Source organism: Tachypleus tridentatus, chromosome 7, assembly GCF_004210375.1.
Source record: "Tachypleus tridentatus isolate NWPU-2018 chromosome 7, ASM421037v1, whole genome shotgun sequence".
Classification (NCBI taxonomy): Eukaryota; Metazoa; Arthropoda; class Merostomata; order Xiphosura; family Limulidae; genus Tachypleus; species Tachypleus tridentatus.
Genome location: NC_134831.1, coordinates 83,453,323 through 83,466,008, shown reverse-complemented (window position 1 = coordinate 83,466,008; position 12,686 = coordinate 83,453,323).

Here is a 12,686-nt window from a genome sequence, read left to right as displayed (position 1 = left end):
ATATAATTAAAAAGAACAGTTCATAGTTAAATATTTGAGAACCAGAAATGAATCGATAAACCTTTTTAACAAATGTATAATATACGAATATTTATTAAAACAAAAAATGTTACACGGATATAGTTGCTGTGACAGAATTAAAAAAAAAAAACCTGTAACTGAATCCAAGCTTAGTTTATAAACGACTTTAATATTTAAATGCCCCCAAGTAACACAGCGGAATGTCTGCAGTCTTAAAATGAAAGAAACCGCCTTTCAAAACTTTTGAAAACAAAGCAGCTCAAAACCTAATATCTTGTGTACAATAAAATCAAGTTGGCTAAATTTTACTATTATAGTTACTGGTAAATATCGATTATTGTACTTTCCCTTAGCTTATTATTTAAGGGGTGATCTTTTTCAGGACGATGGAAAATTGATGAACCAACTGAATGAAATCCAAAAGCCAGAAATAAAAATATTAGGTATTTTTAATTTTATTTTTATTTACACTCGAAACCGGACAATATAGAGAACCCTGCTGAGGTACATATTTTTGTTTTTGTTTGTTTGTTTCTGAATTTCGCGCAAAGCTACTCGAGGGCTATCTGTGCTAACCGTCTTAAATTAACAGCGCGAGACTAGAGGGAAGGCAGCTAGTCATCACCACCCGCAATCAACATTTTGGCTACCGTTTTCCAACGAATAATGGGATTGATCATCATATTATAACGCATCCACAGCTGAAATGGCGATCTTGTTTGATGCGACGGAGATTCGGACCCGCGACCCTCCGATTACGAGGCCATACCGGGCCGGAGGTACATTTATTAATAACAAGTATGTTTCTCAGACTTGATGAAGAGTTTGCCTGAGTTATCCAGTGAGACAGCAGTAAGCTAAGAGACTTACAACGCTTAAATCTGGGGATCAATCACTCGCATTTAATACAACAGAGAGGCCAGTATGAATTTTCTCTTTTTTCTATATTCTTGTCCTACCTGACAACCAATACGACAGACAACTTTGTAACACACATTTAAGGTTTCATCACTTGTCTCTTTACATGTTAGCTTTTTTTCTTTATTCTAAACAGAATAAAAGAGGATATATTTATTAGAAGACTTATCCAAAAGTCCACCATTGTTCCATGGCTTCTTCAAACGTCAATAATCATTCGTTTTCTATATCCAACCTCATGATTGAACCGATAACAGTTGAAGATGAACCAGCTGTGAGAAGTTTCTTACGACTGAATTTAGCAGAAATAAAAAAAACATCATCCATATCACAATATCATCAAATCTACAAAAATATGAAACTGTGGATAATAACACTCATAGCTGTCCTTCTGTTCAACATGTTTATTTCTAACTTTACATATTCTCTAATGTTTGGAATCTCGTTTGGATTAACTATAGGCTTAAAATCATCACATTCGATTATACAAATTGTTCACACATATGTTTATAACGACTTAAGTCCAGATGTCAAGAACCCGGTCACCTGGTCCTTTCAAAATAATCACACATTTCTAGTAGGAAAGATGCAACGTGAAGTGGTAGCAACAATAATAATCCAAAGAGACAAAAATATTCCGTATTTGACCAGAGTGTATGTAAAGAAAAATCTACGTTGTTTTGGTATTGGGAATTTAATGCTTAAAAAATGTGTTGAACTTGTTAAAGAAGAAGGCTATGGAAAACTGTATCTTCTGGTTAATTGTTTAAACACAGGTGCAATTAAATTTTATTTAATTAACGGCTTCAAAGTTCGAAAACAAATAACTTCTGCAGAAACGTGTTTCTTTAAGTGGTTACTTTTTGAAATGGAAAAAGAAATTTAAAAACCAAATGTTACTATATTTATGTATAAAAAATATTTAATTCATAATTATATTTGATGTGTATTATCCTTGTAGTTTTCCGTGACGTGAGTTTAAATAAATCATTGATTTTCAACAGCATTGTTGAGTGTTTTTTATTATATTTGATTAATGATGTTACATAGATACTCTTGGTTTGTCCTCAAAAATACCTTAACGACACTTGAAAAAATTAAAACATAATTTTTCAACTGATTTTTTTTCCTGAAGTAAGAACAATATCTTCAAGGATCAGTTGGATTCATTCTTTTTTGTTTTTTGGTCAACATTAGACTGCTTTGTTTCAGATGTTATAAATGACAAAAACAGCCAGAACAATATTGCTTTATTTTGATAAATTTATCAATATATTTATTAAAGAAATTGATAGATTTTAAAAGCTTTTAACATGTAAGAATTTTAGTTAAAACGCTATTCATTCTTGCATTAATCACGTGTTGAATTTCAGCCAAAACAGTTTAATTTTTTCACCTTATCACTTGTAGCTTATTCTTTGACAATCTCTGGCGTTTACTGAAATACCTTGTGAGTGTTTTCAGACAAAGAGAAAACAAAATGTGAAATACAAGATAATATATGTCGAATTTTTTTCACTGATCATTGTTAACCGTTTAATTAAATACATAAGTTTATGAAAATAGTACATTTTTCGGTATATATGTTTAAGGAATTATTTTGTAACATAACATATTTTCATAATTTATACAATCTTATGGCTTTATTTGTTGCAGTAAGACCATGTCATGCTATCTACTGTGTCACCTGATAGAATCAAATCCCTGATTTTAGCGTTTTAAATCCGAATACTTACTTCTCTCTCACTGGAAGCCTTAATCAGTATCCCATTTAGCAGCTATATATTTCGAGATAAATTTAGATTTTATGTCCTACAATAATAAATTTTAATTAATTATAAAAAGAGCCAGAAATACCCTTCTCACATTTTTAATTCTCATGAGTCTTGAAGTTATAATATACTCGGTGTGATTGATGCACGCAATCACTTTTGCTTCCGTCACAATGAATTCTTTTTAGTATTCCTTTAAACATTACGCGAATCCTCAAAGTAATAAAAGTGCATTTAAACATATGAAGGAATTAAGTAAACCTCCACATCTTCTCTTGGAGCCATCTCCAGAGTAAGATGATATGGCTAGATGATTAGAGTACTCCACTGGTAATTTGTGGTAACTTTCACAATTAACATGAGATAAAACCCAACAACGGTCAGATGTTTTGCAGTAAATTAATAATATACACAGCTCAAATACATTACATGGCCAAACATATGAGGACACCCGACTATCACACCCATATGTGCTTGTTGAACATATCATTCCAAAACTGAGGGTATTAATATGGAGTTGGTATCCCTTCGTTGCTATAACAGCCACCATTCTTTTTGGAAGGCCTTTCAGTATATTTTGAAATATAGCTGCGGGAATTCGCTCCTATCAGCCACAAGAGCATTATTAAGGTCGGGCACTGAGATCGGGCGAGAAGGTCTGCCCGCAGCCAGCGATCCAATTCATCCCAAAGGTGTTCGATGACGTTGAGGTCATGATTCTGTGCAGGCCAGTCAAGTTCATCGACACTAACCACGGCAAATTATGTCTTTATGGACCTTGCTTTGTGCACGGGGGCATTGTTCTACTGAAACATAAAGTGCCTTTCCTAAAATATTGCCCCAAAGTTAGAAACACACAATTCTTTGGAATGTCATTATATGCTGTAGCATTAAGATTTCCCTTCACTGGGACTTTTGAGGCCAGCCCAAACTACGAGAAAAAACCTCAGACCGTTATTGGTCCTCCACAAAACTTCACAGATCGCACTATGCATTCAGGTAGGTATTGTTCTCCTGGCATTCGTCAGGCCCAGATTCGTCCATCAATCTGCCAAAAGTGAAGCGTTATTCATCATTCCAGAAAACGCATTTCTACTGCTCTAGAGTCCAATGGTGGTGTGCTTTACACCACTCCACTCGACCCTTGGAATTGTGATCTTATGCTTGTGTGCGGCTTCTTGGCCATGGAAACCCAATTAATGAATCTCTCGTCGAACAGTTCTTATGCTGACGTTGCTTCCAGAGGCAGTTTGGAACTCGGTAGTAAGTGTTATAACTGTGGACAGACGATTTTTACGCGTTACGCGCTTCAGCGCTCAGTGGTCTCGTTTTGTGAGCTTTTGTGGCTTATAACTTAGTGGCTAAGCTGTTGTTGCTCCTAAACATTTCTACTTCAAGATAACAGCACTCACAGTCGACAGGAGCAGCTTTAGTAAATCAGAAGTTTGACGAACTGACTTGTTGAAAAGATAGTATCCTATAAAAGTGTCACGTTAAAAGTTACTGAGCTCTTCAGTATGACCCATTCTACTGCCAACGTTTGTCTATGGAGAATACATGGCTGTATGTTTGATTTTATATGCCTGTTAAAAATAAGTGTGGCAGAAATATCCGAATCCACTAATTAGAAGGATGTCCACATACTTTAGCCCATACAGTGTATATTAATTGACCTTTAGTGATAAGAACAAATGTTATTTTAATATTACCTAGGACCCGAAAAGGCATCGCCTTTGTAGCTCCAAATGAATCATGGCTTCTTCCGCAACCACTATTAACAAATAGTCTGTTTCCAACCTAATGATTGAATAATTAACCACTGATGATGTACAGGATATTCGAGATTTCTTCCTATTGATGTTTACAGAAAAAAAGACAGAACTTTGCTTCCTTTCAGTTTACTGAAATGTTTGGAAACGTTAGAATCTAGATTGTTGTAGTATTTGTCATCATTACAGTCTACATGTTGACATCAAGCATTATTATCTCGGTTATAATAGGTATTACGATAGGAATTACAATAGCCTTAGAAACGTCACGTCTGCTATTACGCAAATTTCACAGTAAATTCTACAACAAATATAGTGCGGATCTAATCAGCCACATCGTCTGGTCACGTGAAAATAACCACACATTCCTGGTAAGAAAAACTGGAGGTGTTCTAATAGCAACAGCGCTATTCAAAAGAGTTTCGAGTAAAGAAAGTCGTTTAGGATGGATGTTTATGAGGAAATGTCTACAAAGTCGTAGAAAAGAAAAGTTAGTGGTGAAAAAATGCATAGAAATTGGTAAAACAAAGAGTGTAAGAAGATACAAGTTTGTACAAGTTCTTTAAATTCAAAGGCAGTTAAATTTTATTTGAGCAGTGGTTTGAAAGTGTGTGACACCAGTGAACAACAGTTTACTTACAATAGGTCGTATATCGAGATGTATATGTATCTATCCAGTAATAGAACTGTTTCATAAAATAATAACTAAAATAATTAAATATTTTAACCTTTAATAATAATAAAATTGTTTATTTTTGCAATCCGTTGTAATTCGTAAACAAATCTAAACATTTTTGAATATCTTTGTTACAACACTTTCTTCTGTTTCTCTTCAGAAATAATCTTGATATTTCAAAATAATAAGTGCAAATTGAACAAAATGTTCAAGCTGTATTCATAAAATAATAAAGAAAGAAAATGTTTCTTTAAAATTAAAAAAAAAATTATCCACATTATTAATATAAAAAATATTAAAGCATTAACAAAACATAACATTCCTATTAGTCTCGATAGGTAAAATGACCACCTATGTTTAAATGGGTACAGGTCCAAAAACAGTCCACTTTTCAATTTGACAAAAGAAGAGGATAAAACTACTCAATAGTGTTGAATTCAGATACCACTTTATTGTTGAGAAGATTTTTCTCAACAATGAAAATAATTCTGCTGATCTTCTGGTGTAACGCCGGTGAAAGAAGTTTGATTCATCGAAGGCTTTGATTGATCAGTATTAATTCTGTGGTAAGTTTTGTGAACATATAAGGATAAATCAGGTGTATCAACTTTCTTCAACGATATAGTTTTCATGATTATTTACTCTAGTTGAAACAAATCATTTCGTTTGATCAAAAAAAATGCGGTTGAAAAGTCTGTTATTAGTAAATACCCTATCTGTAGTGTTCTTCTGTCTTATCACGCCCATAGTTAAATTTATTTGAAAGCTTATTTTTGAGATTTAAGTTTGTTTAATTTCATTCCATCTTCTTTGTTTGTTTGTTTGTTTGGATTGAAGCACAAAGCTACACAATGGATTATCTGTGCTCTCCCCACCACAGGTATTAAAACACGTTTTATATCGGTGTGAGTCCTAAGACATACCATGGGATTCATTACTCCACATTAAAATAGCACCAACGAATTTTGTTTGATATCAAGGCACACTAAGGTGTATTTTATATGTTTAGAGTAAAATCGGTCAAAAAAGAGTCAATATCCACTTACTAACTGGTAAATAGAATTACTTCCAAATAAAGTTAAAAATCATTAAAAATGAGATTTGATAATTATTTTCAAATAAAGTTCAGTTCTGGTCTTAATTCACTGTTGATCGGGTTTTCTCTAAAGTGCATAACAACTTAATATAAATTTATACATTTGAATTAAGGACTTGAAATTGTATAACCACTTTTAAATTAAAGTTGGCATGTAAAAACATGAGGTATGTGTTGGATACCTTATAAATTTATGAACTTTCATCACATTTTAAAATTAATTCAACTTAACATCGACACTGTTATTAAACCATGCTATAACAATGTAAAGTTTAGGCAAATTTCAATACAATACATTTGACGTATCTCAACACTGCTTACAAAGTACCATCAGCCGGTTTTAACAAAACAATTGTTAACAGCCAAAATATCATAATTCGACTTAAAATTAAATAATTAAAAAAAGTTATTTTCTATTTTATTTCCTACAAATTATGATTTAATGTTGTATTTGACATTATACGTTTTATTTTTTCTGAGTTGTACCTAATATTATAGTCTTTTCTTATGCTTACGTAATTGGAGTATTTATTGGATCTTAAATATTTTTAAGCAACAGTTACAACGATCGCGGTTTGGTGTATCAGTGTACATAAGAGCATAAATCTTAACTGCTTGTTTTCTATTTCTCTTGGTAATTTTTAGTCAATTTCTACATATTTCTACATAGTTAAAAACTTTAAGGCCAGATGTCAGTTATAACTAGGATTGTGCATTATACCATCGCCTCAGATAAATAACTTTATATTATTCAGTACATATAAAGATGGAGAAACTGACCAAGTATGGAAATGTTCCAAAAACATTGTTTTTACATGTTTAATTTAGATATTTTTCACAAACATTGGTGAGTGCTTTAAACAAAAACCCACAATTACAATATTAATAATTTATATTGAAAAGTTAGTGACAAAATTAGACCAGTACTTGTACTTTATCACATCAAGTTAACTACTTTAAAGCTACAAGTTTTGTGTTTATGCTTTTATATAATATAAATAAGTTCAGCTTTACTTTGAAGACGTTTAAATATTTTCTTGTAGCTTCCATCTATCACGTAACAATTTTATAAAAGTACAATTTAGTAATTCGCTTTCAGTATCCAAAATTTGTGATGATATAACTGTATTTCTATCCATTTTAACATGAATGTTTATTGGAATGCTCGATATTTTTCTCAATGTATCATATGAGTACATAAATATATAAATTTGACATTCCTCCAATTTTTATTTTCAAAATAATACTAGAGCTCTTACAATAGCTTTATTACAATTAAAGAAGAACAAAAGAAGGAGATATTTATCACTGTTGGATTATTCAACACTGAATTCGTAAGAGGTGTGGGATATTTGTAAACTGTGGATTAATCCAAAATATTATTATATTTCAAGTAGAAATCATATTATAGTTTTCACTGGTTGATCCTGTTGTTGAAGTTATTATTTAAGAAACGTTAATGCGAATAGATAGTTTTGATGTCGATACACTGTTCATCTATCGAAAGATGGAATCTTAATTTAAATGCTGGGTTAAAGTTCCGGACAAACTGAATGATTTCATTTGTGGTTTAAATGCAACCTGAACTAATTGTTAGTAAGAACTTTTACGAGGGTTATAAATCTATATTTCGTTTAAAATGTGATCAATAAATAAATAAACATGGAAGTTGTTAAAGATGTCGCCGCTGTTGTTTTTTTTCCACGTGTCTATACTGCGAATATTCTATATTTAATGCATTCTATTAGCCAATCCGATTTTAGGTCTGTATATTTCTTTTAGTGTAAGAAATAAAAAAGGTAATTTCTCAAAATATCGTTTGGAAATAACAAATTAGTTTGCTGATGTTATAACATTATTTTGAATAACAGAAGTAATAAAGTACGAAACTTTTATCCATCTTGACCGTCTCTAATAGTTCACTCGTTTGACAAATATACATATACATATATACACTGATGGTCCAAATCTTAAGGTCAATAAACATAAAGAAAAATTATTCATTTTGCGATGTTAGATTCAACAACTTATTCAAGTATAGGTTCGAAAGATGAAAATAAGAAAAGGAAAACAGAAATAAAACGTTTTTAGAATTTAATAGGGAAAATGTGAACACTATGAAATGAGCCTAAAAACTAGCTGGTCAAAGGTTTAAGACCATACTAAAACAAAACGTTAATCGCTAAACACGTAACAAAATTTAGTCGTTTGTATTCAAGAAATAGCGTTGTCAACATGGAAACAATATGGCAAAGGCTAAAAAGTTGACAGACACTGAGGGATAAGGAAAGAGAATTTTAAGTGGTCGGCCCAAGAAAATTTCGCCGGCGTTAAGCTGGAGGAATCAAATGATTGTCCGGCAAAACACTAGCTGATCGTCGAACCAGATTAAGCCACTTACGGTCACAAAATGCAACTCAAGAACAATAAGGCGGCATCTTCGATTGAAAGGCTTTAAAAACCGTAAACGTCAACTCTTGAGTTGGCGGTGAGTGCTAACCACTAGCTGTTTTACCTCTAGTCTTTCACTGCTAAATAAGGGAGGGCTAACGCTAATAGCCCTCGTGTAACTTAGTGCGGAATTCAAAGCAAACCAAATCAAGTCTCCACTCAAAATTATTTTGAGTGCCGCTGTTTCTATTAGAATACCTTAAATTTTTCTTACTAAGAATGTGTGGTTATTTTCACACGACCAGACGAGTGCATTAATTACATCCGAGCTATAATCATTGTATAATTTTCTGTGAAACTTCCGTAGTAGCAAACGTGACAATTCTATGGCTATTGTAATTTCTGATATTATATTATTATAACAGAAATAATAATAGTTGATATCAATGTGTAGTCTGTAGTAATGATGAATACTATAACAATCCAGATATTGATGTTTCTGAACATTTTACTTAACTGGAAGGAGGTATAAGTTTTACCTTTGTTCCGTATATATCAGTTGCAACAAAAATCTTCAGTATCTTGTTCATTATGAATGGTTAATAGCTCAATCATTTGGTTGGAAGAAAACAATGTGTTAGTAGCGGTGCCTTGATTCCTCTGGAGCTTTTTTTTTTTTTTAATTTCGCACAAAGCTACTCCAGGACTATCTGTGCTAGCCGTCCCTAATTTTACAGTGTAAGACTAGAGGGAAGGCAGATAGTCATCACCATCCACCGCCAACTCTTGGGCTACTCTTTTACCAACGAATAGTGGGATTGACCGTCACATTGTTACGCCCCCTCGGCTGAAAAGGCGAGCATGTTTGGCGCGACGGGGATGCGAACCCGCGACCCTCGGATTGCGAGTCTCACGCCTTAACGCGCTTAGCCATGCTGGACCTCCTCTGGAGCTACACAGATGATGTCAGTTATTTCTCTGTCTTTTAACTCCTGTGTAATATTTAAATAAACTTTGTACATGTAAAAAAGTTCTAAATTAACATTATAAGTAATATATTAACGCCATGTATATTATAACTCTATTGCAAACTATTTGAACACTGTTATATTTGATCTCATCACATAATCTTCTTCAAGCTAATCGTAAGAATCACATGTATAAAATTATATATTTTCAATTTCTAAAGTTGTCAAGTTGATGGTAAAAATAACTGACTCAGTCCATGAGCTCCACATATAAAGTATATTGATTTGGTTTCAATTTCATCTTCCTTCTTGAAGTCGTTTTGATTAGCTTGAATAGTCTTGTTGTGTGGACTATAGTTTAAGGCTGCAGTTAAACGCAAAGCTGCACGATAAATATCCAACTTTGGTTTCAAGTGTTAGAAGTCTGGAAACTTACCTTTGTGACATTAGGGGAAGATGGTATGGAAATGACTTCAAGAGAGATATTTGTTTGTGTGTGTGTGACTTTCCTGAGAGCAAAGCCACATAGAGCTATCTGCTGTGCCTGACGAAAGCGTTAGAACCTCTGATTTTACCGTTGTAAATCCATAGACTTACCGCTATCCCAGTGTGAGACGATAGAAGAGGAGTTATGTAATCTTACATGTTCGATAATTATTGAATAATAATAATAAATAGAAAACAAACAACTTTAGATATATTAGTTTGATTTCAAGTGAAATTGGATTTTAAGTAATTGGTGACAGCAAAAATGTTTTGAGTTTACTTGTTATAATTAATTATTGTATCATCTAAAACAAAAATTTATCTTAAAGATTTTTGGTTTGAAAATAGTTTGTAAAAGAAATATATCAAGAAATGGATTCTATTCAGAAATCTGTTTATTTTATAATATAGGTTAATATTACGTTTAAAATCACCAGTAAAATTTTTGAACTCTTGCATATTATGTTTTCTTTCCTCCTTGCCTGATAATGACACGAGAAATTTTAATAACAGTCAAACATTTCATGAAAAGATGTTATAAGTAGATAAAGTGAACATAATAAACTATTTGAGATGAAAATCAACACGTGTTAGAACTTGGATAAAGAGTGTCTGATATTATAAATGAGAATGAGTAAACGTATAATATCAGGTAATTTGATTTTAACTGATGAGGATTATGGTCTGTAAGAAATGTATTTAATATTATATCTTTTTTGTAATTAAAAACATTGAAAACCATAGTTTATTAAAACCTCATATATATTTCTAATATTTCAAAAACACATTTATTTATATTACACACTTCTGCTTTACGTATTTTTCATTTTAACAGAAATAAAAGTCAGTTCGAGTGTTGTATTGTATTAGATTGCAATGTTGGAGTTCGTTGGTCAAAAACCACTGATGTTTAAATTTAGCATGCTTTAAAGCCTTAAATGAAGATTATTGTGTAACTAAAAGTCAATATTCGTTCACAGACATGCTTCAGTAAAGTATTGTTGTATATTTCAATGTGATGACCCCGGTCATCTGATCCCTACAAACTAATCACACACTTCTAGAAGGGAAGATTGAAGGTGAAGTGGTAGAAACAGTTATAATACAAAGAGATAAAAATATTCCATATTTGAACAGAGTGTATGTAAAGAAAAATCTACGTGGTCTAGGAATAGGGAATTTAAATATTAAACGGTGTGCTCAACTTGTTAAAGAAGAAAGCTACGGAAAACTGTGTCTTCTTGTTAATTGTTTAAACATAGGTGCAATTACATTTTATTCAATTAACGGCTTCAAAGTTCTACAACAAATAATATTTGCAGAAACGTGATTTTTTTAAGTTGTTGTTCAATGAAATGAAAATAAATGTTTATAAACCAAAAATTACTGTGTTTATATATGAAAGTTTATTTAATTCATAACAACTTTTGATGTCCATTATCCTATTAGTTTTTCGTGACAGGAAATAAAAATAAACCATTGATTATCAACAACATTATTGTGTGTGTATTTTTATCATATTTCATTAATGGCGTTACATAGATAACTCTTGGTTTGTCCTCAGACATACCCTAATGACCCTCAAAAGAATTAAGACATGACTTCTACTCTGAACTTTTTCCTCAAATAAGAACAATATCTTCAAGGATCAGTTGCGTTCCTTCATCCTTGATATATTGGTCAATATAAAACTGCTTTGTTTCAGATATTATGAAAGAGAGGGACAGCCAGAACATTCTTGCCTTATTTTAAGAAATTGATCAATGTATTTCTTAAAACATCGATAGATTTTACAAAGAAATGATATATCTCAAAATTACTTGTTAGCTGGCATCCAATTCAACTGTTTTTTTTACTTCTTCTGTTATCCAGGTACAGATGAAAGATCACTGGTCATCGCTCATCATGATGACCCCATATAAAGGGGTCAAGTTGATGGTAAAAATAACTGACTCAGTCCAGGACTAAGTGTAAATGGTGGCAGTGTTAGTTTACCATTAACCCTAAATCGTTATATTGAGTGATAAAATTTCCCGGAGCTATAATTTTACATTTAATAAATCTAAAATAATTATTTCAAGAAGAAATAATATTGTAGTAGTTATTGTTGTATATCCAACTAGATATTCACAATATTTGTTAATCCATGGGTATCTAGATGTGAAACCTACATGTTGGGTTTTCGATCCGACTGGAAATAAATAACCTGAAGTTGAAATACATTAATAACTGAAAGACTGTTTTGAATGTCGTGTGTAAAGGTACATTAGTTTTTTGACATTAACAGCTGATATAGTGTTTTAACTGATAATATAATACATTTCCACACATTTGTAATTATCATATTTAAATAAAGTTTGTAACATTAATAACTCATATAATATTATAAATTATATTTTAATACATTTCTAGCCGACCAACGAACTCGAGCACTGAGTGTTACTTAAATTTTCACCGGTACAAATTAGTATCATAGTGGCAACACATTCACTAGTGTAGCGTCAAAAGACATCAATAATAACAAAACTAATGTTAAAGTATCTTTCTTCTTTACTAGTCAACTTTTATCGTTTAATACAAAAACTTAAA